Consider the following 22,566-nt stretch of genomic DNA (forward strand, 5'->3'; position numbering starts at 1 on the left):
TATAAGATTATATATATATAATCAATTTATGCCAAAAGCCACATATATGTATATATGTTTATTTCTGGGCAGTCTATTCTGTTTCATTATTCTATGTATCTGTTTTTATGACAATACCATATTTTTTTATTACTATAGCTTTGTAGTATAGTTTGAAATCAAGAACTGTGATATCTCCAGTGTTGTTCCTATTTCTCAAGATTGTGCTAGCTACTTTCGTAGTTTCATAAAAATTTTAAGATCGCCTATTTTATTTCTGTGAAAAGTGTCATTGGAATTTTAATAGGTATTGCATTGAATCTGTAGATTGCTTTATATAGCATGGACGTTTTAACAATCTTAATGATTCCAATTCATAAGCATGGATTGTGCTTTTCCATTTAATTGTGCCTACTTTAATTTCTTTCATCAGTGTCTTATAGTTTTCTATGTATAGATCTTTCACCTTTTTGGTTAACTTTATTCCTAGGTACTTTTTTCAACACAATTGTAAATGGGACTGTTTTCTTAATTTTTCTTGTATAGAAATGCAACTGATTTTCCTATATTAATTTTGTATCCTATAACTTCACTGAATTCACTTGTTGGTTTTTCGGTGAAGCCTTTTGAGTTTTCTATATTGTGTCCCCTACAACTAAAGACAGTTTTTTTTTTTTCTTTCTTTCTTTCTTAATTGGATTACTTTTATTTCTTTTTCATGCATACTTTCTCTGGCTAAGACTTCTAATACCACATTAGATAAAATTGGTGAGAGTGACCATCATTGTCTTAGTCCTGATCTTAGAGGAAAGCTTTCAGCTTTTCACCACTGAGTATGATATAATCTGTCGGCTCATCATATATGGCATTTATTGTGTTGAAGTATGTTTTCTCTATACCCAGAGACCACTACTTACCTACTTGGGCCAAAATCCAGAACACTGACAATGCCAAATGCTTGGGAGCATGTGGTGCAGTAGAAACTCTCATACGTTGCTAGTGGGTATGCAAAATGGTGTAGCTACTTTGGAAAATAAGTTGGCAGTGTCTTGAAAAGCTTAACATACTCGTCATACGACATAGAAATCACTCCTTGGTATTTACCCAAAGGAGTTGAAAACTTATGTCTACACAAAAAATCTGCACACAGATGTTTATAGAAGTTTTATTCATGGTTGCCAAAACTTGGAAGCAGCCAAGATATCCTTCGGCAGGCATAAGTAAATTGGCACATCCAGATAATGGAATATTATTCACTGCTAAAAAGAAATGAGCTACTAAGCCGCAAACAACTCGGAGGGAATATAAATGCATATTACTAACTGAAAGAAGCCAATCTGAAAAAAATGACACGCTATGTAATTCCACCAATAGGACGTTCCAGAAAAGGCAAAACTATGGAGACAGCAAAAAGATCAAGGTTGCCAGGGGTTGTGAGAGAAGGAGGAATATAGTGAAAGTGGAGTGTAGTGGATTTGGGGGATCAGTGAAAATACCCTATACGATACCATAATGGTGGATGCATACGATTATACATTTGTCCAAACCCATGGAGAACACAGCACCGAGAGTGAAGCCTAATGCAAATCCTGGACCTTCGGCGGTGTGTCGTTGCCGTTTCATTCAATCGTAACAAGTTAAACCAGTCTTGGGGAGGACATTGAGCGGAAGAGGTATGCATACGTGGGGGCAAGGAGCATATGAGAAATCTCCTCTCAGTTTTCCTGTGAACCTGAAACTACTCTCCAATATAAAGTCTTTGAAAGAATTAAACGTTATCATATAAATGACCTACTTGAGTTTTCAATGCCCTTCAACAAATATATAGAATCTCTCATGCTCTGTTATCATTACAGTATTTCTCACCTGGATGATAAATGGACTTTTCAAGGTAATACCCCCGACAAAATATAAATTAAGGACACGAAAGAAAGGGTAGAGCACAACAATAAAAAATTGCGGACTAGGGGCATCTGGAATATTAGCTAAGTGTTAAGAGATTCCTTAAATCTTAGCTTTCTAGGGTATGAATGTTCTCTACGGATGCTTATTTTCTGCTTTCTCTTTCTCAACTTTCAGACCACCGGGGAGGCATTTACCAAAGGCAAGATTGCTTCTGAAGACAGCTTACGTATAACTTTCTTGAAGTAATAAAATAACCAACCCGTGCATGGAGGATCACAATGAGATTCTGTTATTCTATGAGTCACCATGTGTAGTAACGAATCCATAAAACACCCTGATGAAGGGTTGCTGACTTTTTTTTTTTTAGTGTTTCTCTATTTTTTCCCAAGTTTTTATTTAAAGTCTAGCTAGTTAACCTAGAGCACCATATCAGTTCCTGTTGTAGAGTTTAGTAATTCATCCCTTACGTACACCTGGTGCTCATCACCACAACACCCTCCTTAATACTCTGTACCTGTTTAACCCATTCCCGTTCCCACCCCCCTCCCCCAGCCTATTGCCCCTCCACTAACTAGCGGTTTGTTCTCTATAGTTAAGAGTCTATTTCTTGGTTTGCCTCTCTTTTTCTTCCCCATATGTTCATTTGCTTTCTGTTGTTGTTGTTAAAGTCCACATATGAGTAACATCGTATGGATTTGTCTTTCTCCGACACGATACACTCCAGCTCCATCCACATCACTGCAAATGGGAAACTTTCATTCTTTTTTATGGCGGAGATCACCTCATTTTTTAAATTTAAATCCAAGTCAGTTAACATAGTTATATATATATAGTTTATAGTATATATATGTAGTTTAACCTCCCTTGCCTATTTGGTCCTATTTAGTCCGTTTGCCTTTAGAGTAATTGATAGACATGTATTCAGTGCCATTATATTACTTGTTTTGCTATTGTTTCTGGAGATTTTCTCCATTCCTTTCTAGTGTCTGTGACTTTTGCTCTTTCCTTTCCACACAAAGCATCCTCTTGAATAGTTCTTGTAGGGCTGGTTTTTGTTTGTCTGGGAAACTATTTATCTCTCTTCTATTCTGAATGAAAGCATTGCTGGATAGAGTATTCTTGGTTGCAGACTTTTCCCTTTCGGAATGTTGAATACATCCTGCCATTCCTTTATGGCCTGCCAAGTTTCTGTGGAGATGTTTGCTGCTAGCCTTAGGCACCTTCACTTGTAAGCTAGGGACTTCTATTTTTTTAGTGTTTTTAGGATTTTTTCTTTATCACTGTATTTTGCAAATTTAACTACATTATGTCTTGCTGTTGGTCTGCTTTAATTGATTTTGATGGGAATTCTCTGTGCCTCCTGGATCTGGATGTCTGTGTCCTTCACCAGATTAGGGAAGATTTTAGCTATAATTTCCTCAAATAAATTTTCTGCCCCCTTTTCTCTCTCTCCTCTTTCTGAGACTCCTATGATATGAATGTTATTATGTTTGATGGAGTCACTGAGTTACCGAAGTCTACTCTTGTGTTCCATAACTCTTCTTTCTCTCTTTTGTTCAGCTTCATTATTTTCCATGATTCTATCTTCTGTATCATTTATTCATCCCTCTGCTTCTTCCATCCTTGTGATCATTACATCCTGACTGTTTGGAATCTCATGTTTGTGTTTTTCATTTCTGACTGTTTTTTAAATCTTTTATCTCTGTAGTAAAGGCCTCCCTGAAGTCTTCCATTTCTTTTTTTTCTCAAGCCCAGGAAGTATCCTTATGATTGTCGCTTTAACTTTTGGATCAGCAATATGCTTATATCTGTTTTGATTAGATCTCTGGCCATGGCCTTATCTTGTTCTTTATTTTGGAATGAATTCTTCTGTCTTTGCTTTTTGTCTAGGTCTCTGTCTTCTCTGTGTTCGAAAAGCCTGTTATGTTTCCTGCTTCTGAGAGTAATGGGTTTATGACGAAGAGGTCATATAATGTCTAGGACTTGGTGTGTCAAAGACTATCCCTCGTGTGTGCTGTGTGTGTTTTGGCTGTTCTATCCTTCGGGTGAGTCATCTGCAGAGGCTCTCCTTGCCTATGGGGTACAGTGTTTGTGCCTTGGCCAAAGTGTGATGACTTTTAACTAGGCATGCTCTGATCTACTTGTTAAAAGAGACATAATGCTACTTCCTCTAGAACTGAAGCCTTGCAGAACTCTATGGTCAGTAGACATGGTCCATTGGAGGGAGGGGGTTTGTGCTGGTCATCTGGAGAAGGAGCCCGCTGCACTGGTTCTCAGGGACACTTGCCCTAGTAAAGAAGCACCTGCAGAGCTCAGGGGGATGGGGCTTGGTGTAAGCAGGTTAGACCACCACTTCTGGCACTCTACAGCTTACTGAAGTTAGTTTATGCTGAGGAGCGATTGAGGAAAATGGTGCCAGCCTGCTCCTTTGTCTCGGTAGAGGGGAGTCCATGCTTGCTTCTCTCAGGGAAGCACTTCCAAAGGAGAGAATAATTTCCCTTCATGCATCACAGGCATTTTTCCGATTGCTCATTTCACACTGTCCGTCTCTGGGTCACTTGCCTCTCTGGATTCGCACAGTGCACTTTGGGTTCCATCCAAGCAAATCCTGCTGACTTCTAAAACTTCAAGCTCTGTGGTGGGGACGTGTGCTGAACTTCGGGGGGGGGGGGGGGGGGGGGAGGTCTCGCCATGCTGGAACAGATGCAGGTCTGACTGAGAAAGACAGTTGCACCATAGTGCAGGTGCATGGGTTTTGGAGCAAGCAGGCTAAAGAGTGATGTCCAGGTTAGCGGTCCTCAGCAGATGTCTCTACGACTATGCTGAGGGGCAGGGAAGCATAATGGCACCCGCAGGTTCTTTTGTCCCCAGAGAAGCAATGCTACCTCTCACAGATGCACTTCAAAAAGAGCAAACAGTCTGTCCACATGGGACTTAGGCGATCCTCAGATGGCACCCTCTACCCCTGGGGTGGTTTGCCTGCCTGCTCTTCAGGAGTGGGTCCTCGTCCTCAGGTTTCTATCCCAGCCAAGCCCACAGACTTTTAAGCCTCCAGTGTTTGAATCTTGCTGGTTGCAAAAACTCATGAAGACTGGACCCTCTCGTTCTTCCAGTCAATGGCTTTGGGGAAGTATTCTCGTGTGATCCTGTGTGTGCTCCTCTCTCTCTCTCTCTCTCTCTGTCTCTTTCTCTCTCCCTCTCTTTCTCTCTCTCACCTCTCGCTGTGACCAGGGCTCCCTCCCCTCCGCAGCACCCATGACCCATCTCTCCCCCAAACAACATCTCTGTACTTCCTGCCTTCCTTGATGCGGCCTCTTCTCTCCTTCTTCTTGTGCAGTTTGTCCTGTCATACTCAGGTCGGTTTTATGAGCGTTCTGAATGTCTGATTATCTAGCTCGGCTCTTGGGATGAGACGAGCCTCGGGTCCTCCTACCATGCTCCCATCTTCCTCCAGTGGCTGCTTCCTGACTCTCAGAGGCTTCAGCCTATTCAAGCCTCACAGGCATTTTTATGACCCACTCCAAAGGGCAGAAGGAGAAGAGTTTCTTCTTCTAAGACAGACAAAGCAAAAATTCATGGGTAGGAAATCTTGGCAGCTTTGCCCATGGCCCAGGCAGCTCAGCCCAGGCAGGGGCTCCTCCGTGTGGGTTTGGGAGAAGATCACACTGCTAAGCAGCAGAAAGTCTCAGATGGAAAGAGCAATGGTACCTGGGCTGTAGATTAAAAGTGGGCACAAGGTCTCCAGGCGTGCTGGGCTTGACTCCACCACAAGGCCTTCTACCCAGACCTTCATGTTGCTCACCACACGCCAGCTAAATCATCCTCCCAAGTTGGACAGCTCAGTTAAGCCACTTTTCCTTTGAGAAAAGAAGCCACACAAAGCCCTGGAGGAGAACACGGACAAAACACCTCACTCTGCTTACACCACGATGCTACTAAGTTGATATCTAAATTGTCACTCTTTCAAGCCTGAAAATGGAGTGTCAGAAATTCCTTGCTGTCCTTGTGCTCCGAGAGGATACCAGAGGATGATAATCTTGAGTCGAGGAGCAAGAGATTCAAAGGCAGAAACAGGGAAATTATTAACCACAGAGACACGAGCATCCGTCCATCCCCAGGTATATCATTAGCAAACATTTCCGGGGCAAAATTCGGAGCTCTTCACACACACAAAACAAAGAGTGCTCTCACATACAGTAAGCTAAAGACACATTCACTCAGTCCTGCTTTTCCACCAGAGAATCTTTGTTGACATTCATGTGTGATAACGGTGGCGAATTCTCATGCCCGCATCTCTGCTCCCTGAAAAGGTCACAGTTAGCTGCAGTTACTGATATGGACCCAGAGGACACCTAGTGTGGCGCGTCTGGGGAGGTTTTGTAAAAAGGTAATAAAAAATTAAACAAGAGGATTCACTTTCACGACTAGTCGCATAGGTTCCCAAATATAACTTTTATAAAGCAGGCAAAAATACAACTGCCAGATACTTGTCATCACGTTCAGAAAAATACCATTTGTAAAAGAGAACTAACAATATTCAGTCTTTAAAAGGGAAAATATCAAGCAGGGCCTCATGCATGAAAGATAACCCTGCATCAGAGAATCAAGTTTAGGCCAAAAAACTAGATTTTAGAACTGCTACTCATATATAATCTTTGAGAAAACTTCTGGGTGTCAGACTGTGGTAATTATTAACCATTAACCGGAGGAAATGCTTAGATAGTCCCTCGGGGATACGTCTCCTAAGCTGCAGCCACGTTTTCCTTTGTGACCTTGTGTAAGATATTTACATCCTTGTAAGTTCAATTTACCCAAATGTGAAGGGAAGTGCAGGAAAGGTACTTGAAAACTCCAAGAAAGAAGGAAAAAGAGCACAGGAAGTTCTCAACAACGTGCCTGGCAGTTCGAAAATAATCACCGATCTTAGCTATTCTCTTTTCAACTCAGCCACTAGCCAGAATTTTCCCTGAGACAAGTGTGGGCCAAATTTTTCCATTTTTAATAAGGATAGCACCTTGACAAACATATTAGCAACAGAGAAAGAAGGATTTAACCCTTGCAAATAAAGATCGTGTCAAATTCTTTTTTTTTAATTTTTTTTAATGTTTACTTATATTTGGGAGACAGAGACTGACAGATAAGTATGCATGGGGGAGGGGCAGAGGGAAAAGGAGACACAGAATCCGAAGCAGGCTCTAGGCTCTGAGCTGTCAGCACAGAGCCCGATGCGGGGCTCGAACCTACGAACTGTGAGATCATAATCTGAGCTGAAGTCGGACACTTAATCGACTGAGCCACCCAGATGCCCCAAATCGTGTCAAGTTTTTATTACAGCTCAGAGCACATTGACTAGCCGAATTTCAGTATAGATGTGTGTGTGTGTGTGTGTGTGCTTATTCCAAAAAACCTGAGATGGACAAGTAAATCCAATAATTCAGAGGAATGATTCACCTCTTATTCATTGCTGATGCTTCTGAAAAGCTCAACTATTTAAGCAAGTAGGGAGCTAGCTAGAACACCCGTTCAAGGAGCATGCACACGTACACACACACACACACACACACGACAAAAACACAGAAACTTTTTTTTTTTTTTGCCTTGGGTGTTTTTATAACGAGCTTTATGACAATCTTCGTAGAAGAGCCACTAAAGACTGCAGTTTATCTCAGAACTATGCAATTTTGCTCTGCTTTGTATTTCATTCCTCTTCAGGCATTCACAAGCTTGGTTAAGCTGCCAAAGCAATTTTTTCCCATCGTTAGAAGAGAAGGTGAGAACGCTACGACCCAAGACCCCTCCCTTAATTATTAAGAGGCGTAAAATGCTTTCATTTTATTTACAGTAAAAACAGTCTAAGCTTTATGCTCCAAAGACCGTATGAGTCTTAGAGTCAGAAGCGTTTCAGTACCACCTGACATGGTCTAGCCCAGAGCATACGGCTTAGACAGAATCCGGGTTCAACTAAGACGCTATCTAAGCCACTGGCTTCCAGCAGGTTCACTAGTCTGTTCAATAACCATCCTCACTAGGGGCACCTGGGCGGCTCAGCTGGTTAAGCAACCGACTTCGGTCTAGGTCACGATCTCGCCGTTCCTGAGTTCGAGCCCTCCGTGGGGCTCTGTGCTGACAGCTCAAAGCCCGGAGCCTGCTTCGGATTCTGTGTCTCCCTCCCTCTCCGCCCCTCCCCTGTTCACGCTCTGTCTCTCAAAAGTAAATAAACATTCAAAATAATAATAATAAGCATCCTCACTACCACTAGCTCTCCAAGTACCCAGGAATTTTGGATTTCAACTTTAAGAATTGTTGGTTGTATCCTCTCTGACTGCAGAAAAACACTAGGATCGAATGAGAAACTTTTGGAAAAGCAACCAGAGGAATGTTGGCCGTCAGAAAGGAACAGAAAAGGGAAGTCCTGCCCCTCCCTGGGAGGAGCAGACATCCTAGGAAAGACCAGCAGAGGCTAAGGTCTTGACATTTGCAGGTAACAGGGTGAGGGAGCAAAGCAGGTGGGAAGAGAGGCAAAGGAGATGTGGGGACAAACCCTAACAGTCTAGGAATACCGGTACAATGGAATGAGAAATGTAACCAACCAAATGTAATCAATGTAACCAATTAATGTATGGAAGCCAGTGCTTACAGGAAGGTCGTATACACCCAAGGTTATGAAATTTTTAAGGAAAATTAGTGGAAGCTCTATGTCACTCTTACTTCTTCTGCCTCCTTTTCCCCTTTGACACCTGACAGGCCAGGGCTCTGTCTGAAAACTGTACCCAGAGCAGAGACTGGAATTTGGACACATCTTGGTATTCCTTCTCCCTGAGAAAATTTATATTAAAGACTTCGGGACCAGGGCTCCTGGCTGGCTCCGTCGGTGGAGCATGTGACTCTTGATCTTGAGGTTGTGAGTTCGAGCTCCATGTTGAATGTAGAGATTACTTGAATAAATATGTTTAAAACCACTTTTGGACAAAGATTTAATGTATTATTTTTCTTTTTTTCTTTTTCTTTTCTTTTTTGGGGGAATAGGGACACAGGGGAGAGACAGAGAGAGAGAGAGACAGAGACAGAGACAGAGAATCTTAAGCCAGCTCCACACTTAGTGCAAAACGCAACACGGGACTCAATCTCACGACCCTGGGATCGTGACCTGAGCTGAAGTCAAGAGTAGGCCACTCAGCCAGTAGCTCTGCTACCCAGGCACCCCTAATATATTATTTTTAAAAGATCTATTCTTTCTCCAGCCCTACAGATATGGGAGAATCATTCCTTTTTTTTTTTTTTTTTTTTTTTTTTTTTTTTTTTTTTTTTTTTGCCTTTTCCAGGGGTGTGATTGATGTGGTAAATGTTAGGTCTAACTGAAATGATGGGTCTCAAATATGCCCTTTAGGCTCCGCACTCAAATGACAGCAATCAGGAACCAAACCAGGCCTGCACTATGATAGGTTTGAACAAAGGAGGTATAGCAATATCTCGTAAATGCCTTTATTTTCATTCATCTCTTGAGAACTCTAGAAAAGGGACTTAATGAGACAATGTACACTTTCACCAGGCCATTTTTATGTATTGTCACAGCAGACAATGTAATCACGTTACATCCATTGGGGTTTTGAAGCAATGATGAATATTTACAGACTTGAAGCAATTTGAATCAATAGAGGGTAATGTCACGTCTTGTTTACGTCGCAATGTGTCTCTTTGATGCTCTGTAGATGGGAATGAAGATGGTTCTTTCGAAAATAATTTTGGACTTGTTTGTCTCACATGAAAACACCGCCGTTCTTCATCTCCTAACCACTTGTTACTTATTATGAACCTGGTTCTCACTCACATCAGTCACAAAGCCGGATTGTTGCACCCCTTCCCCAGATGGCTTCCAGGAAAGCCACGGAACATCCCACCTTGCACATTGCTAGCAAGAGGATGTCACCAGTGTGTGTATGTTCGCTGCCTGAAGGGATCCAGAATACGCCACTGTGCCCTAACGATCATCTGGAGAGGAAGACCTTTGAGGATCAACAAATACAGGGGCGCCTGGGTGGCTCAGTTGGTCAAGTGTCTCACTCTTGATTTCAACTCAGGTCACGATCTCATGGTTGTGAGTTGGGAGTCCCGCAGTGGGTTTTGCGCTGGGCATAGAGCCTGCTTAAGGTTCTCTGTCTCTCTCTGTCTCCCTGTCTCTCTTTCTCTCTCTCTCCCTCGATACCCCTTCCCCCTACTCGCATGCTCGCACCCCCATTCTCTCTTTCTCTCGAAAAGAATAAAAAACAAAAACAAACACAGGAAGAGGTGTGTGTGTGTGTGTGTGTGTGTGTGTGTGTGGTTTCCTGGACCCCACTTATTTGCCTAAAAACAGAGTCTCCCAAAAGAACTCAACTGTCACAAATCCCCTTCCTGGGAGTTTCCCGACCAGGAAGACAGAGTCTTATCACCAGAGGAGTCAGCGCTGGCATAAGAAATCTCCTAAACAGACATTGTCATAAAACTATCCCATCTTTCAACTGTTCTCCTTAGAGACCATTTGTCTACCCTAAAAGTCATTTTTGTTCCCATAAGTGTCCTTTCTCCGCTCCCCTTCCCCTAATAAGATGGTCTATAAAGCCCCAAGTTCTAGCTACCTCTTTGAGCCCCATTTTCTGTGAGATTCCATATATTTTATGTCAACGAACTTTGTCTTTTCTCTTCCTAATCTGTCTCTAATCAGTTTCCATTGAGGTCCCCCAATTCCGAACCTGAGAAGGTAGAGGAAAAGTTTTTCCTCCCTGACAGACCCAAGAACTACCTCCATACAGACGCTGAGTATCAGATCCAAATTTCTCCATGATATTAAAGACCGTTTATCGTCTCCCCCTGCCCTACTCAACCAGCCAAATTCATTACTTCTTCCCAAGCATAGACTCTTGATTGAATAGAGCCACTCATATTTTTGTTGGTCAACATACATCCATCTTCCCTTGTAGACTGTGTGTTAGCCTCGAAAGAGTTTGCAAGAAGAAGCAAACAAACGTTTAAGATTAAGGACTTGCAATTCCTCGAACATAGATTCGGGAAAATACCCAAATAGTGTTCCCACCTATATGGTGAAAGCAATGGGTTGAGGAAAAGAAAGGGGAGGTGGGGGGCAATTATATGAGTTGAAAAAATTTTTTAAAAAGTTTTTCTCGGAGTGTTAACAAAATACGCTACTCTGAGTTAGGTGCTGATGATCTCCTGCTTTTATTTTCAGAAAGTTCACAACAGATTAGGACATCTGTCCTCCTGCTGACTTCTCAAATAACTGCTTAAAACAACTGCCCTTTAGCCCAATCCAAGGGTCCTGGCCCACTCCAAACAAAGATGGGGAGGACAGCTTTCTCTGGAGCGGCATCTCCAGCCCTGTTTCAAAATGGCTCCAGTCATGTCTCCTTTTTTACACTTGAATACCACATAATAATATCAAAGCTTGTAGGAGGCCATCACTGCACACGTCATGAGGTTGAGCAGAGGCTAGGTGCTTATTAAATCTTGTCACTTATGAAATAATCAGTGAGTTGGTTGCCTGTTGGCCGGTTTTAGTAAAACAAGCTGAAGTTGGATGACCAGACGCTCCAGACACAAAGCCATCTCTAGTTGCTTAAACAGGACATAATGCTCGTCTCCAAATGAAGATACCACAACAATAACATGAACAATAAATTATAATTACTAACTAAAGCTCTATGGTCAAATCTACCTTGCAAAAGAAATGAGGACTTTTATTGTCTAAGACTGACAGGATAAACTTTGATTTTTTAAAATGTCTTCATAGGATTTAAATCTAAAAAAATCAATTATGCAATCTAAAAAAATAAGTATGCAGATGGTGATGTCAAATTTACTCCAAGAAATCCGTTGAAGTAAATTTGGGAGTACTTAGGTAATTTCTCTGAATTTCTAGGACATATCAGACTCTTTTCATACTTCCCTTTTAAAAAACAGCGTTGGCAAACAGGACAGTGAAGGCATTCCCACATAGTTCCAGTAGTTTCCATCTTTTTTGATAAGAGCCTTGAGCTCATTGCTTTCTGGGCACAAGTGCTCAAATTAAAAAAAAAAAAAAAAAGCATGAGAAGAACTATCTTAGGCTAACACAGGTACAGACAGTACAGAGATATTTAAAATTCTGCCTAATTTCTAAATTGGTTGTAGGACTAGAATGTAGGACAGGTCTTCCCAAGACAAATGTGAGAACATGCTGGAAAGTGCTTATGCCAAAAGTCTACCAGAGTAGACGTTGCTGAGGGATTCCTAAACTGGAAGCAAGACGGGCAATCTTAGATTCACCCACCTCAGCTGGTAGAGGAGGAAGCGTCGTGGGCCACTGGGGTTCCCTGCATGGTGGTTGGGGAACAAGCTGGGATTAACACCCAGATTGCTGGTCCCAGAAGAATGCGAGTCCCTCTCCCTCCCAGTGCGGAGTTAAACAGAGAGGTGTTTCTCTGAAAGCATATTATAGAACCCTTTTGTGGGAGTGCTGAATTGGTCACAGAAATAGCTCACTTAATTTCTGGACCACTTCTAAACCGGCATGAAAAGAATACATAGGAAAAAGAAAACTTACAAAGCTAGAGCTAGAAGGATGTTCTTAATATAATTACATGTTTAAATGAATAATGCACTAACATGATTTAAAAGCTCAAAACGGGGGTGCCTGGGTGGCACCCAGTCAGTGGGTCAAGCGTCTGACTTCAGCTCAGGTCATGATCTCACAGTTCGTAGGTTCGAGCCCCGAGTCGGGCTCTGTTCTGACAGCTCAGAGCCTGGAGCCTGCTTGGGATTCTGTGTCTCCCGCTTTTTCTGCTCCTCCCCCACTTGCACTCTGTCTCTCTCCTTCAAAAACAAATAAACGTTAAAACAAAATTTTTTTAAAGCTCAAAACAAAATAAACAAATATAGATTATCGAGTTCCTGTCTTTTATAGCTTCTGGACTTTGAAGAATTTTTTAATGTTTATTTATTTTTAGAGAGACAGAGAGAGAGAGCAAGCATGAGTAGGGGTGGGAAGGGGCAGAGAGAGAGAGAGAGAGAGAGAGAGAATCCCAAGCAGGCTCTGGGCGTCAGTGCAGAGCCCAACATGGGGCTCAGACTCACGAACCATGAGATCATGACCAGAGCTGAGATCAAGGGTCAGAGGCTTAACCCACTGAGCCACCCAGCCATCCCTAGGACTTTCAATCACAATTGGAAAGGCCTTTCCATTCTAAAGTATAAACAATTCACTCACGATTTCTTCTGGCATGTTTACAATTTCATGTTTTGGGATACCCGACTTGAGACGCCACTGTCACCACATTCTAAATTCCTGTGTGTCCTGTGCGTTTCTGGTCTTTCTCTAGTGTTCCAATGATATGTTTATCTATACACCAGTGCCATTCAGTTTTGTTTTTTTTTCAATGTTTGCTTATTTTTGAGAGACAGAGCATGAGTGGGGGAGGGACAGAGTGGGAGACACAGAATAGTTTTTTTAGTTCATGGATTTGTAATTTGGAAAGCATATGACCTACAAATAGAGGTAGTTTTTACCTCTTCTTTCCTATTGTCATATTTCCATAATTCTATACTTTTGTACTTAAAAGCTCATTGACTAATACCACCAATACAATGTTAAAATTCTACTGGAATTTTATATAATTCTATTTTTATGTTTTAAATAAGTTGTATTGGAATTATACTGGCATAAAACCTACTTGGTTAAAATATATAATTCTTGGGGCGCCTGGGTGGCGCAGTCGGTTAAGCGTCCGACTTCAGCCAGGTCACGATCTCGCGGTCCGTGAGTTCGAGCCCCGCGTCAGGCTCTGGGCTGATGGCTCGGAGCCTGGAGCCTGTTTCCGATTCTGTGTCTCCCTCTCTCTCTGCCCCTCCCCCGTTCATGCTCTGTCTCTCTCTGTCCCAAAAATAAAAATAAAAAAAACGTTGAAAAAAAAAAAATTAAAAAAATATATAATTCTTGTGCTATAGAATTCTTTTTTTAAAGACTTTTGCATTGATATTCTTAAATAATGCCAATATATAAATTTCCTACACAATCATTATTAGAATTTGTTATCTATATTCTACCCACTTATTTAAAAAAATTAGAAAGTTTTTCATTCATAATGCTTTAGGACAGTTTTATTATTGGAATTATCTGCCTTTCAAAGATTTGGTAAAATCAGCGTGTGAATCTTAGCCTACCTTTAGTTGCAAAGTCAGAGGAGTGGTTCTTTGATGATTTTATTTTAGCTTCTGTGAAAATAAATCTACTTTCAGCTTTTCATCCTTTATAGCGTCAGGTTTATTAAATTATATTTCCCTAGAAAAAAATCTGTACACAGAGTTTCAAATTTACTTTCATTGAGATATGCAAAACAGTTTCAGGATTTTTAAAAATTTTTCCTTTTTTTTTTTTTCATTATTTATCCTGTGAATTTCTTCCTTTGTGAGTTTGGGCATTTCCCTTTTATATCGATTAGGTGTGTGAATAGTATATCAATCTTCATTATTTTTGTGCATCAAAACTCCCAGAGTTTCTACTTATTTTTTTTCTAATTTTTGTTTTATTCCTGATTATTTTATTTTTCAATAATGCCTTTCTTCTTCTTTTACTTACGTATTTATTTTATTGTACTTTTAATGATATATTTAGCCAGGTGTTTAGTTTATTTTCCTTTGTTTTCTTAAACTTATATGTGTTTTAAAGGCTATAAGTTTTCCTTTAGTATTACATTATTGTTTTCCATAGTTTTGATTATATGCTGTTTGCATTATTGTCCTTTTCTTTTTTTTTTTTTAATTTTTTTTTAACGTTTATTTATTTCTGAGACAGAGACAGAGCATGAACAGGGGAGGGTCACAGAGAGAGGAAGACACAGAATCTGAAACAGGCTCCAGGCTCTGAGCCTTCAGCACAGAGCCTGATGCGGGGCTTGAACTCACGAACCGCGAGATCATGACCTGAGCCGAAGTCGGACGCTTAACCGACTGAGCCACCCAGGCGCCCCCATTATTGTCCTTTTCTAAAAACTCATTGCTCATTTTGTATTTTCAATTTGGCCCAAGTATAACTTATTAAGAATATTTTCAAATTTTAGGCGAAAGGCCATTTTTGTTTTGAACTGTGAAATAAAATTCTAGTTTTATTGCACTGACAAAAAAGGAGTCTGTCTAGATTAATTCCACTTTTCAGAACGCATTAAGATACTTTTGTGTCCAGCTATAAGTTCAACTTTCATGACTATTACATATATACTTGAAAATAAACTTTCTTATCAATTATGGTAGAAAGTTAAATGTATTTAACTTCCGGTCTAGTTTATTGATTATTTTGCTTATCTCTTCTATATCATTACTTTTTCTTAGCTGCTTGATCTACCTTGAATTAAGAGGAGAAGAGTAAGAGAGTTTATAACTTTTTTTAAATTCTTTAATTACTGTTACATAAACCTCCCTACTTTTATTTGATGCATTGATATTCAAAACTGTCACATTGTTATTGTACGAATTACACAGTTTAGCATAATACTTCTTTGTTTTGATTAATGCTTCTTACTTGACTTATAAAATAGCAACATATGCTGTTGTTTATTTCCATTTTCCTGGCATACATATGTGTATACTTCTGTGTTCAACCTTTCTGAAGATGTGGTTTTAGATGTGCCTTTTGAAATAGAACAGAGTTACGTTTTGCTTTATGATTCAGTCTGAATATCTGTTTATTTTCTGAAGTAAATTAAACCCGCTTAAATATGTTGATATGACTGACATATTGGGTTTGGCTCTATCATATTTTATGTTATGTAAATTGGTCATTGGTATGCATACCTTAGAGGGCTTTCATTAGGTCCGCTGTTTCCTTTGTTTTGGTTATTTTTAGTTCTATCTCAGAACGGTTGTATTTTTTTGTTCTCATAGTAGCTTTTATCGTTATAGTTTATAGTCTTATTTCCCTTGTCTTTGGGTAGGATGCATTGATTCTTTATGAAGAGCAACTAGAAAATTCCCTGGCTGTCTTTTCCCCCCTACCCAATGTAACAGCATTAGGTTTCTCAGAATTTGCCTTTGTCTTCTTAAACGTGCTGAAATTCTACTACCTGTTTGGCCAGTTGTAGAGGACACCCTTTGCTCCCAACCATTTGTAGGAGGCACTGTGGGCTTATTCTAGGCTCTGTCGTCTGCCCCCTCCTCCAAGCTTTCTTGGCTGTATTATTTCTGCAAAGGGCAGAATACAGAGCATCTCTGTTCTGTAAAGCTCTGTCAGAGGGGGACATTAACTTGAGTATATGATCGCTTCCGATACACAACCAGACAGCATAACACGTGATTGCCGAACAGAAAGGATTACAGCTAAAATTAAATCACTTGACCCCCATGGTTATTCAATCCAAGTAAACCATGCAGCGAGAAGCAAAGGGAGAAGACTGGTGGATTCTCACACTTGGGAGACGGTACAAGAAGGATGAGAAGACCTCACTCCCTAAATCCTGGGCTGCGCCATGTCTCTGTCTGCCACATTGGCCCTTCCCGGCGATGGTGTGTTGTAAGAGCAAGACTTGAAGACCAACCAACAGGGGCAATTCTACCTGGCCAGTAATTGTAGCTTGCCCTTAAGCTGCTGAGCAGTGCGTTCAGTTCTTTCTACAGATTTCAGCAGAGGCTATGCTGGCCCACAATGGGTCTGGCCAACAGGTGGTTCACTTAAGGCATGAATGCTTGATGCCTTGTGAATGCCAGGCCCTTACCTGACCCTTCCATTCTTACTTATCTGTGTTCAATGTACACATGCTCACTTAACAAGGCTCAAAACTACCTGCGTAATTATTATACATACTTTGTCTTGTTTGTTAACACACCTGTCACATATTACGTTCTCATCCCACATTTATTTTTCGATGACTGTTATGTCTCGACTGCCAATGCCACGGACCCTCTACTAGATGCCTCAGAAAGGGCATGAGGTCCCTCTCCAGTCTCTTGACCTTCCCCTGGGGCCACCTATTGTTGCTTGTTGTTTGGTACAAGGTTCATGGGGGGGTTGGAGCCTTCTTGGTCTTCTGGCCCAGCCTCAGTCTTAGGTAGAGGTCTCATGACCCTCCTTTCTAGGGAAAAGAGGGAGCAAGGCAGTGTGACTCCCACTCATGGATTCTGGATAGACCCTCCAGGCCTCCCCGGCCTCTAATAACTGGTCAGCATCTCAGATGCTTTCTTCTCAACCGTCTTGGATGGCAATACCCCTTTCTCCAAGCCCGGCCAAAGCCCAGGCAGTCCACCACCAGCTCCCCCGAATGGAAAGAACCGAGCTGCTCTGGAATTTTCATCACTTGCTTTCTTGGTGGCCTGGAGACCACAGTGCTCTCTGGGCCCAACAGAAGGACAGAGCTATGATTTTGCAGTTCACCCAACTGTGTTCATGGTTAAAGCAGAAGCCATATTTTTACTCGCTTTCTACGTTCAAAACCTAAGAGCTACCTTTACCTCTTTTATTTGCTCACTAAAAAATATAAGGTGTCTACATTTTCTATTCTTGATTTTGTCTCTCCCCAGTCTTTCCTCAGCCACTCTCTTCAAATGCACAATATCAGGAATGAGGCATTCTTAAAGTTTTGTCTCGAAAAGTCTGAAGAGCAAAGTCAGATAACCTGTAATAGCTTATAGCATTTGTCCAGAACTATCTGGTAGCAAATGGATACAGCAACAGAAAATATCAAACAAAGTAACAGAAATACAGTTGATAATTATACTGTATCTTACGGGCTGAACTGTGAGTAATTTCAGGTGGACACTAATAATTCTGAGCCTTCCCTAAACGCATCTATGCAAGGAAATCACTGATCAGACGTAAACAGGTCAGAGTTTGAATGGGAAACCAAAGAGAATTAGAGAAGCAGGTGATTACAAAACGCCACTGAATTCTTTTTGGTGTGTGTACACATTTAGTTTTATTGTAACAAAGCCACTTGTACATTCTTAATGCTTACAATTGAACATCACCTTTCTTTTCCAGTGAAACAAAAAGAAAATTGAAAAATAAACAGGGACAAAATTACAAGAGAATGTCAATTCCAAATAAGATCCTACAGGTTCTGCTGATTCTCCCTGCGAGTGGCAGGGCTTAAGTCATCATCAGGAGAGAATTCTATTTTAAAAGTGTCATCTTCAACTGCAAGGATGTCCATTAAACATGACAATTAAACATGCCAAAGGAGAAGCCATGTTGTCAAAATGCCCACTGAACCCACCCAAACGTCTCAAACCCAGCCTTTGCTCTCCTTCTATAATCCCATTTTTAAAAGTTTTTTTTTCTTTCTTTTTTAAATGGCAAATTCTAACTGTCCATATTCACATAGAGGCACAGTGTAATCTCTGAGCCCAATATACAGAGAAAGGAGGGGAAAATCTAGAATTCCATGCACTACACAGGGTCCCAGCACCCTCCAGCTTCCAGTAGAGCTAAGCTAACAAGTTTTTTTTTCTTTTTTCCCCACAGAGCACGGTGGTGTTGATTCCATAAAGTTTTTGTTGAGATGGGAAGGGATAAAAATGAATTTGGAACAGAAAGGGGTCGAGATTCTTTTCCCACTATATTCTGCTCAAGGTATTTCCCCCCAAAAGAAGTTGAGAACCAGATATAAAGGGAGAGAAGAGAGTTCAAAAAAAACAGGGAGAATGAACACAAGAGGAGGAAGGAAAAAAAAAAAAAAAAAGACTGCAAGTTGCTCCCAGGGACTCGAGAAAATTAAAAAAGGAAGGTTGGAAAATACCACTGAATTCTTAATGTACATTTCTAAAAGACAGACACACACACACACACATACTCACCATAAAGCAAATAAGTATTTCATTTTGCGACACAGTGTATAATTAATATTTATATAGATTATCTGCATTAATAAGATTTGGAAATGGATAGTTTCTTTCTATTAGGGAAAAAGACTTTCAGAGAGCTCACATTCTATGCAAATTTAAATGTTGTATAATTGAGGTCTGATATATAAAAATAGTCTTACTCTATGCATAATTTTTGAAATAGTAAAAATATTCTACATTTTAAAAAATAGAGTATTTCAAGTCAGGGCATCCAGTGAATGGTAAATTATGTTTAGTTTTACTGAGAGAGAAATAGCAGTGTATTAGCTGGTAAAAAGCCCTGCAGTGTTTCTATTGGGAAATTTAACTTGAATTACAGCATTTAAAGGATTTTTTTCATTGATATTCATAAGTTACATAAGTCAGTAGTTTTCTTTTCTTGTGATATCCTTGTCTGGTTTGGGCTTCTGGAAAATACCGGCCACATAAAATGGGCTGAGTAGTCATCCCTCCTCTCTACTTTTTGTGAGAATTGCCACCGATTCTTTAAATATTTTGCCCAAGAGAGCAGGAAAGCCATGCTGGGTCTTCGTGTTCCTTTGCGGAAAGGTTTTAAATTACTAATTTAACCTCTTGTTCCTCAGGCACTCTATTTCTTCTGATATCAGTTTTGGTGTTTCTGAGTTTCTAGGGACTTTTCTATTTCTTCTGAGTTCTCTAACTGTTTGGCATCAATTGTGCTATTCCTTCATAATGCTGTCCTTCTGATCCTTGACTTTTGTAATTTGTGTCTTTTCTTTCTTTCTTGGTAAATCTTGAAAATCTACTTTAAAGCAGTTAGACCCAACATCATCTATAGATCATAGGGTTTATCAATTGTTGGTTTTACCTTTTCAGCTAAATGATAAGCTGATATCTTTTCATTTTTGTGGATTTTTTTCTTTCATTTTTCTGTCCTTGATGTCTCATATTTCCTCTCTCATCTTTATTTCTTTCTCCTTTCTGCTTGCTTTACATACGCATTTCTCTTCACTTTCTAATTTCAAGGTCGGGTTATGATTTAATATCTTTTCTCTTCTTTAATATATATGCTGACGGCCATAAACACTCCTCAGAGTGAGGTGTACCCCATTCATTTTCATGTCATTTTCCAATATCATTTATCTCCAAGTATTTTCTACATTTCCTTATAATTTCTTATTTTTCCATTGGTTATTTAGAAGAAATTGTTTAATTTCTACGTATCTGTGAATCTCCCAAATTTCCTTCAATTAACCAATTTCTAATTTTATTCCATTGTGACAAGAGAGCAGACTTTGTAAAATTTCTCTCCTTTAAATGTACTCTTTTTTTTTTTAATGGCCTAATATGTTATCTTGTAGAATGGTTCATGTATTGTTAGCGAGCATATGTATTTTGCTGTGGTTGGGTGAATTGTTCTATCAATCATCTGTTAGGTCTAACTGCTTTAAAACATTTTCAAACTGCTTTAAAACATTTTCTTTTTGATATTCTGCATAGTATTTTATCCATTATTTAAAGTAGGGTGTTAAAGTCTCCAACTACTTTTGATGCATTTGCTATCTCTCTCTACAATTCTGACAACTTGTGTTAATTGGGGTGGGAGGAGAGCGCTTTTGTTTTTAGTTTGTACGTTAATAATTCTTACTAATGTATACCTAATGGGCATTCCCTGATATCCTTATAAAATGTCTTTCTTTGCCTCCAGTAACACTCGTTGTCTTAAAGCCTATTTTGTCTGTTACTATGGTCACTCCAGCCCTTTTTGGGTCACTGTTTGCATGGCTTATCTTTCCATCCTTTACTTTCAATTTGTGTTTTTAAATCCAAATTTTGTCTCTTGTACATAGCATATAGTTGGATCATATTTTTTGTTCATTATCCATTCCGTCTCTGCCTTTAGATTAGAATGTGCTGTTCATTCATATTTAATGTTACTGATAAGATAGGATATACATGTACCACACACAATTTGCCTCTAATTCATGCCTCAAGTCATTCTCTCCTTTCTCTTTTGTGTGTTATTGCTGTAACACCAACAGAGTTTCATAATTACTAATTTATTCAGCTGTCTTTTAAAGCACAATTCAGTAAATTGTAAATTATGTTTAGTTTACTGACAGAGAATGGCAGTGTATTACCTGGTAAAAAGACTTTCAGTATTTCTAAATCAGGTTGCAGAAAAAAAAGTGTTGCAAACAAAAACATATTTATGCCTCCTTATATATTTGCCTATACAATTACCTATAATGGTGTCCTTTATTGCTTCATGTGGATTCAAATTACTTTCTAGTGACCTTTAATTACAGTCTGAAGAATTCCCTTTAGTATTTCTTATAGGGGATGTCTTTCAGCAACAACTTCTCTAGGTTTTTATTTTCCTGACAATGTCTTCCTTTCTCCTTCAGTTTGGAAGGATATTTTTGCTGGGTACAGAATTACTTGTCAATTGCCTTTTTCTTCAGAATTTTTAGTGTTATTCACTAAGTTCTGGCCTCCGTGGCTGCAGATGGAAAGTCAGATGGTATGTTTATTGAAGATCCCTTATATGCGATGAGTCACTTTTCTTCAGCTGCTTTCAAGATTATCTGTGTTTTGGGGCGCCTTGGTGGCTCAGTCGGTTAAGCGTCCAACTTTGGCTCAGCTCATGATCTCGTGGTCTGTGGGTTCGAGCCCCGTGTCGGGCTCTGTGCTGACAGCTCAGAGCCTGGAGCCTGTTTCAGATTCTGTGTCTCCCTCTTTCTCTGACCCTCCCCTGTTCATGTTCTCTGTCTCAAAAATAAATAAATGTTAAAAAAAATTTTTTTTAAAGATTATCTGTGTTTGAACTTTGACAGCTTGACTCTGATGTATTTAGCTGTGGATTTCCATGTGTTTGTCCCACTTGCAATTTGTTAAGCATCTTGGTTGTGCTGACTAATGTCTTTCATCAAATTTGGAAATTTTGTGATTATTATTACTTCAAATATTCTTTCTTCCCCTTTGTCTCTCTCTTCTCTAACTCTCATTATAGGTTTGCCAGGATCCTTGCTGGTGTCTCACAGGTCTGATTTTACTGCACTCTTGGGTTCCTCAGACTGTATAATCTCAATTGACCTAGAATAAAGGTCACGGATTCTGTCTTCTGTCAGTTCAAATCTTATATTGGCCCTCTCCAGGGAAATTTTATTTGTTATTGTCCTTTTCAACTGCAGAATTTCTCTTTGGCTTGCTTCTTAATAATTTCTGTCTCCTTACTTGTTTTATTTTCATGAGCCTTCATTCCTATATTTTCCTTTAGTTCTTTAGATATGGTTGTGGTTATATTTGAACATATTACCATAGCTGAATTAAAATTGTTTTCTAGAAAGTACAACATCTTATCTTCCTGATAGACAATTTTTTTCCCACTAACTGCTTATTTTCTTGTGTCTGGGTCACACTTTCCTCTTTCTTGCATGTCTCATAAATTTTTCTTAAAAACTGGGTATTTCAAATGTTATAATATGGAAATTTTAGAAATCAGATTCCCTCTAGATCTTAAAATTTTTATTTTCTTGCTACTTGTGTTGTTGTTCTTACTGTTTGTTAAGTGATTTTCCTGGACTAATTCAGTACAGTCTGCGTTCTTTGTCATGGGCAGCAACTAACATCCCTGCTTGATTGGCATAGCAGCCAGCAAATGACTGGACAAAGATTCCCTTAAATGCTTTGGAATAATGCCTCCTATCCTTTGCCAAGCAGCCGTGTATGGTTTGGGGGGGCACACTTTCAATGCTCCAGCATGCATTTTACAACTTTCCACTAGCCTTCACTTCCTGTTTATACATAACCTCATAACCTGCATCTGGCCTTTTGGATTCTTAGGAATGTGCAAGAGCT

The sequence above is a fragment of the Panthera uncia genome (assembly GCF_023721935.1).
Source record: "Panthera uncia isolate 11264 chromosome A1 unlocalized genomic scaffold, Puncia_PCG_1.0 HiC_scaffold_16, whole genome shotgun sequence".
Classification (NCBI taxonomy): Eukaryota; Metazoa; Chordata; class Mammalia; order Carnivora; family Felidae; genus Panthera; species Panthera uncia.